Raw genomic sequence first — 7558 nt, forward strand, 5'->3', positions numbered from 1 at the left:
CATCTTTGCCATCTCTCTGCTGTAATCCTGGTCTAAGCCACCATCCAACCAGTCTTCCCATATCTAGTCTTGCCCCACTAAATTCATTACCCATGAGTAAGTGGACTTTATTTTATTTATTTTCAACTCTCCTTCCCTATCTCGGAGTGCTTTTAAATGGTATATCAGATCACCTCGCCTCTGACTAAAACTCTGTAGTAGCTTCCCATTGCACTGAAAATGAACCTTGCCTTTACTTGCAAAACCTCACAATATCTCATCCCTGTTTACCTCTCCTGAATGGCTCCACCCTTTGCACACTATGTTCCAGCAACAGCAGCCTTCTTTTCATTCTTAAAGAGATAAGAACAGGTAAGCTCAGTCCCGCTCTAATGAATTTGCACTAGCTCTCCCCTTTGCGTGGAATGTTGTCTCCTTATTGGCTAGCTCTGTTTTGTTATTCAGATCTCTGCTTAAATGTCACCTCTTTGGGGAGAACTTCCCTGACTACCCAATATAAAATAACTACCTGGTCCTTATGTATATAACATCACTTTATTTTAATGCTCTGTGAAGCATTGATCACCTCCTGATACTTTTAGTTCATTGTCCACACTAGAAAGTAAGCTCAGTGACAGCGTGGACTTTGTGTTGTTCATCACTAAGTCCTCAGCATTTAGAGCAGTGCCTGGCACAGAGCAGGAGCGTAAGAATTGTTAAATGAATGAATGAATGAATCTACTTTCATTTATTTTTAATATTTTCTCCCCTTCAGTTAAAATGACATAGCCAAGATTTACCTCTTAAAGGGCTTAGAAAGGAGCATGAATTATGAAAGACTAATATTATTTAAATGTAAGCCCTGCTTTGTAAACCAAGGGCAGGGAGCATTTGTACTGCCACGGAAGCATTAAAAAAGATTCAGTTGGGAGTTATTATATAAAATACAAAATTAAATTGGAAACTTTTCAAGGAAGAACTATGTGTGCTTTAAAAAAGGATATCAATTTTGTGCATCATAAAAGTAATATGTGTAGGCTATGACTCACAAGAGGAATGTCTAGCCTACTCTTTTCTCTCTTCCTCTCCCTTCCCTATAAATATCATAAAGAAACAGCTGTGACAGGCACTTGAAAGAGCAGCTAACATTTTCTGAGAGCTTACTATGTGCTAGACTCTAAGAGACTTAATGGATTAACTTATTTATTCTTCACAATAACCCTATGAGGAAGGAAAAATTATAATTCCCATTTTACAGACATGAAGCACAGAGAGGTTAAGTAACTTGCCCTGGGTCACACAGTTAATAAGTGGTGGAGCAGGACAAGTTGACTCCAGTGCCCAAGCTCTTAATCACCTACCATGCTGTCCTAGGGGATGGCATTTCAATGTGTCTGAGTGTTTGTCACCACTATAGTCCTCTTCAAGACTACAGAGGAGGGTGAGTAAGGAAAAATACATTGGGGTGTGTAGTTAATGTCAAACCCAATAACCCAAAGGTTTTTCTTTTTTGTACCATGGACCCTTTTGGCAGTCAGGTAAAGTCTATAGATTCCTTTCTCAGAACAATGTTTCTACATACAAACATTTGGAAGCCAATTCTATTAAACTATAGTTCTCAGAATATTAAATCAGCATTTGCTATAGTAATATACATCCTTATTAATGTAAAAAATAAGACAAATGGGAGGACAATGGCAGATCTAGTGACTACTGTAATTTCATAGTAGTGTGAGCATAAATGCTATTTCAAAATATTTTTAACTGCTATAATGTGACATAGAAATATCTATTGGTATATCTGTTGGTGACAGTCACAGGTACAGCTAATACTACTATAACTTGTTGCCTACATTAGTAATGAAGGAATTGCTAAATTTCTATTAGAGATTAGTAAAAAAAAAAAAAAAAAAAAAAAAAAAACACGTAATTTTTTTTCCCCATCCAAGATCACAGGCCTCCTGAGTTCTGTCCATGGATATCCTGGGGATTATTTCAGCTGGGTAGGGAGGTCTGTGGGCCTCAGGTTAAAAATCCCTATGAGCCAAGGTAAACTGGGTAAACTGTGGTGACCCACCGTATGGACAAGAAGTGGGTTAAGAAGAGGCCCAGGCACCTGACTGAGAATTCCTGGATTCAGTGGTGTGGACTGTTCGCCCCTTCCCATAAGCCTGTTGATTGACAATGGAAAATTAAATGAATTAAAACTTGTTCTGTGATATCTGAGAATAATTCCTTAAATGTGTTTCTAACATTTCCTGAAACGCAGTATATTATTACACAAAGTTTAAAAATTAAAGCAAATTTGAGAAAAAACAGATACAAATGGATGGGAGTCTATTTTGGCACTTTGAGGGTTTATAGCTTTGGGACAAATGAGAGGCAGTACACCGTGACGGCAAGCCTTCCTCATTCTGCCACCCCCTACTTCCCAGTAACTTCAGAAGGGGTTAGCAGACAACAAAATGGAGATCAGAGAATAATTTCAGAGCATGTATGGGACAACCCAAGGTGACCAAGAAATGTACTGAAATCCTGCAGTGATTGGGGCACAGATCAGTACAATGCAGATAGTAACATGAATGTGACATCACTTGTTACTACAATCTGAATAGTCAGAGGAAATTTGAGTTATAGGGAACTTAATTCTACTAGGAAGATTTGTACTATTGTAATAACTATAATAGTTAACATGAATTGAATGTTTACTATGTGCTAGGCACTGTTGGAAGCATTAACATGCATTAACAAATTTAATTCTTAGAGCAAATTTATGAGGTAAGTGCTATTAAAATCTACATTTTATGGTTAAGGAAACTGAGGTACAGAGAGGTAGAAGCATATTCTTGACTTGATTTAAATGTTGTATTGACTGTACACTAGCTGCTGTAACAACAAACTTTGATATCTCAGTGGCTTAATGCAATATAAAGTTATTTCTCTCACACATATGCCCAATAAGAGCTTGGGTATTGAGTGACCCAGACTGATGGAAAGGTCTATCATCTTCGGTACACTACACCCAAAGTCACTCTGAGGTTTCTTGCACCATCCTGAAGGTGAAATGCACCCAATTCAACTGGCCAGAATTCTCTTGCCTACACCTAACTGCAAGGGAGGCTGGGAAATTTAGTTGAACTGTGGGCCCAGAGGGAAACAAAACCAGTTTGGCAACCAGCTAGCCAGTCTCGGTCAAACTAACAGATCAGATAACTCTACTGGTTCAAGCAGAAAGCTTCCCCTTTTTCTTTCAAAATGTGCTCCTTAAAGAACTAAAACCATTTTTTTTTTTTTCCGGCCGTGTTGCAGGGCATGTGGGATCTTAGTTCCCCGACCAGGGATGGAGCCCGTGCCCCATGCAGTGGAAGCACGAGGTCTTAACCACTGGACCACCAGAGAAGCCCCCTAAAGGCACTTTTAGATGAGCATAGTGCATGGCTTTTTTTTTTTTTTTAAAGAAGGGAAAGATAATTATTTGCCTCTATGCTGAGGATATTACCACTAAGCAGGCTCTGAATCTTTCTACATAATTATTGTCAGAAAGCATGGCTTGAGATCAACTCTTTTTATATTCAAATATTGTTTTAGGTCGCTGTCCTCCAACATTTAATTAATTTATTGACAAAAAATTTATACAGCACATGCACTATGCAGTTACCTGGAAAGTAAAAATTTTTAACTAATTTACTGAGTTCTCTTGACTAATAGAGGCTAGAATGATCTTGACCACATGTGTGTGGAAGAACTTTGGGGCCTGAGGCATTATCTGTCCATGTGATTATGTGGGTTAAGATCTATTTTTTGAGGAAAGTTTTAAGTCCACTTCCAAATGGCAATAGGATAGCCTTTTTCAAGCTATCACACTGTTAGACCCCTTACTTCTCTAAAAGATTGTTAGTCCTATCTTCAGTGCCATTGATTTTCAAAACAATTACTAATTAGCAGCAAGATCATTTCCACTCTAGTTTCTTGCCAGAGAAATGACTTCAATTCTCTACTACAAATTATTCATCAAAAGCTCAGGTGAAAGAAGTAATATTCATTGAGGATTACCTGAAGGATAAGTAATCCACCCATTTCTCTAGACATTCTAAATGTTATCCCTGATTCACAGCTGCCAGTATAAGCTGTGTAGCTGGATTGCCTCTGGTCCCTTATAGAACTTCTTTTACTGAGCCGCACTTTGGTTTTATGCATTGAAGCTAGTTCTGAGAGATGGCCCTGGGAATCTTGCTGTTGTGTTTACTGCAGGGATATTGTTGAGGACTTTGACCATTATGTCACAGAGTGACTCATGATGAAGGAATATTTCTCTCAGATCCTAATACCAGGAAGCTATATTTCTCTTAAGAACTACTTCGTTTTTTTTTAATTATGGGCACATTGAATTTCATAATTGTTCATATTTCCCTATTGCTCTGTTCCTGGAAGCTCAGAATCAAATATACAGCCCAGATCTAGTTACTGTGTAGAACTGTATAATATGCACTTTTGTATGTCAGTCCTAACAATTGACTTCATTTTCCTTCTCCTGTTAGTCTTTACTTTTTTTTTTTTAACATCTTTATTGGAGTATAATTGCTTTACATTGTTGTGTTAGTTGCTGCTGTATAACAAAGTGAATAAGCTATACGCATACATATATCTCCATATCCCCTCCCTCTTGCGTCTCCCTCCCACCCTCCCTATCCCACCCCTCTAGGTGGACACAAAGCACCGAGCTGATCTCTCTGTGCTATGCGGCTGCTTAAAAATATGGAACGCTTCATGAATTTGCGTGTCATCCTTGCGCAGGGGCCATGCTAATCTTCTCTGTATCGTTCCAATTTTAGTATATGTGCTGTCGAAGGGAGCACTGTCTTTACTTTTCACCTTCATCCCAATTTCTGAATTATTTCCTGTTATATTTCTATAAGTTGCTTCGAAACCTTTTGGGAACATATAAACTATTTACATGTTTCAGAACGTATTTGCGTGTGTATGTTTTTATATGAAGTAATGCTCAAATATTTGGAATAACAAACAAAAGATTTTGAGCTAGATATTTGCTTTAACACAAGTTTTACCTTGGAGTTCATGTTTGTTTCTTTCCTTGTACTTCACTGATTCTAACATCTGTCCTTCAATTCATGCTTTAAACCCCTCCCACCTTTACTTTTTCTCAAGCTCCTTCTTGATGGCTCCTCAGAGAGGCTTTCTGACCCCCGTTCTCTCTAAAGCTGATGTTTGTCCCCTACCTACCTCATCTCATTATTCTCCCCCCCAGCACCCTGCCTTTTTCTTCATAGCACCATCTTTTAAGTTCATTTTATTAATTCACTTGATAGTTACCTGTCTCCTCCACTAGAGAGTGAACATGTGAGGGGAAGTACTGTGTTGTTTGCTTCACCTAGGTCATAAGATGAATGAATCAACGTTTCAGCCCCAAAACTGCAGAAAATCTCTTCTCACTCTTTTATACCCTAAGGATAGTTCCCTTTTCTGAACTCCTGAATTTACTCCTGTCTGACCACAATCACCCACCACATTTAAAGGCTTTGATTCCTCTTTGTTTCATGTTTCAGGATGGATTTCCTCAATTACATTGTGAGTTTTTAATTATTTGGCTAATGGATTAGAGGAACACTGGCGGTACAGTCAGTAGTATCTAGATTTCAGCAAGGGATTTAAATAGTCTCGTGATATTCATGAGGGCGATGATGACAGAAGGGCATGAAGGGGAGGTAGAAAGAGAGCTTACATTTATTGAGAACTATTTAGATTAGGGAAGAGAAGAACCAGTGAATGCAAGTGACAGGGAGGTAGATTTCAGCTCACTTCTTTAACAATGAGGGTAAGCCAAAAATAGAATGAGTTTCCTTGGAAGATCATTCACTCAACAAAATGTATTGAACACATTTCATGTGCCAGGCATGGTCCTAGTTACTGGGGATGGAGCATGAATAAGACCTGGTCCCTGTTCTCATGGCACTGACAATCTAGGCAATCTAGACAATCTAGATGGGAAGAATCCATCTCAGAAAATGTCCCATCAGGCTTGGAATCAGGGATTCTAGCCCTGGGCAGAAGCCAGATTCAAAGGTGGAAGAAGGAAGTGAATGTATGTTTTTTGAAGACTTAAAACTGTATATCAGACACCATTCGAAGCACCATACACAGCCTCCACGTTCCCTTAAGACACACAGATCCTTGAGGGGAGGAACATTATACTGCTCTTCGGTTCCTCAGGGCCCTGAGTGTTGCTGTGCACATAGGAGACATTTGGTATTCAGTTGACAACTGATATCATTCAAGTGCTTCAATGGCAATGAGATGCTAGTAGCATTCTTGCGCCCGTCACACAGACAGTAAAATAAAAATTAACAATGCCATAAAAAACAAGTTAAATTATTTGCCAGAGACCAATTTTTGCAGTTCTTGTCAAAGTTGGATATACACTCAGGAATTCCTGGCCTGCAGTCCTGGGCTTAGATTTCAAAGCCACACTTCTCTCTCCAAATACATGAGGTAACTGTAATTGTTATGTAGCCAGTCATTATGGGGATGCTAGAATGTCATAGCTACAACGATGCCATCTGTAATAAGAGCCTTGATGAAAGCTCTAGATACTATTTTAAATATGCTATGAGTTTTGTTTCCTCTGCCTTTACATAAATGAATTGATTTTTAAAATTTAAGTATGGTTGATGTACAATATCATACAAGTTTCAGGTATACAACATAGTGATTCACAATTTTTAAACGTTATATACTTCATTTATAGCTATTATAAAATATTGGCTATATTCTCTGTGCTCTACAATATATTCTTTTTTTTTTCTTAAAGGAGAAAGGTCCCAAATCAGTTTTTTAAAAATAAATTTTTTATTTTTAAATTTTTTTTTGGCTGCCTTGGGTCTTCATTGCTGCACACAGGCTTTCTCTAGTTGCTGCGAACGAGGGCTACTCTTTACTGCGGTGCGCAGGCTTCTCATTGCGGTGGCTTCTCTTGTTGCAGGGCACAGGCTCTAGGCGCACGGGCTTCAGCAGTTGTGGCTCGTGGGCTCTAGAGCGCAGGCTCAGTAGTTTTGGCGCACGGGTTTAGTTGCTCCGCAGCATGTGGGATCTTCCTGGACTAGGGCTTGAACCCATGTCCCCTGCATTTGCAGGTGTATTCTTAACCACTGCACCACCAGGGAAGTCTACCAGGGAAGTCCCTGTACAATATATTCTTGTAGCTTATTTTTTTTAAGTATTTATTTATTTATTTAGGCTGTGCTGGTCTTAGTTGTGGCATGTGGGATCTTCAGTTGCAGCATGTGGGATCTTTTAGCTGCGGCATGCATGGGGCATCTAGTTCCCTGACCAGGGATCAAACCCTGGCCTCCTGCATTGGGAGCGTGGAGTCTTACGCACTGAACCACCAGGGAAGTCCCTGTAGCTTATTTTATACATAGTAGTTTGTATCTCTTAATCCCCTACCCCTATCTTGCCCCTCCCCCCTTCCCACTCTCTGCCGGTAATCATGTTTGTTCTCTATATCTGTGAGTCTATTTCTTTCTTGCTATATTCACTAGTTTGTCTTATTTTTTAGATTCCA

The 7558-nt window shown here is 39.2% G+C and overlaps 1 non-coding gene across 1 annotated transcript; it reads right to left on the bottom strand.

The window, feature by feature from the left end:
• Positions 1–4728: 4728 nt before the first annotated feature.
• Positions 4729–4835, bottom strand: LOC137772754 (U6 spliceosomal RNA). Its single transcript, XR_011075557.1, has one exon. It is a non-coding gene; the product is annotated as a U6 spliceosomal RNA (small nuclear RNA).
• Between the last annotated feature and the right edge of the window lie 2723 nt (positions 4836–7558).

Source organism: Eschrichtius robustus, chromosome 11, assembly GCF_028021215.1.
Source record: "Eschrichtius robustus isolate mEscRob2 chromosome 11, mEscRob2.pri, whole genome shotgun sequence".
In the NCBI taxonomy this organism is placed as follows: Eukaryota; Metazoa; Chordata; class Mammalia; order Artiodactyla; family Eschrichtiidae; genus Eschrichtius; species Eschrichtius robustus.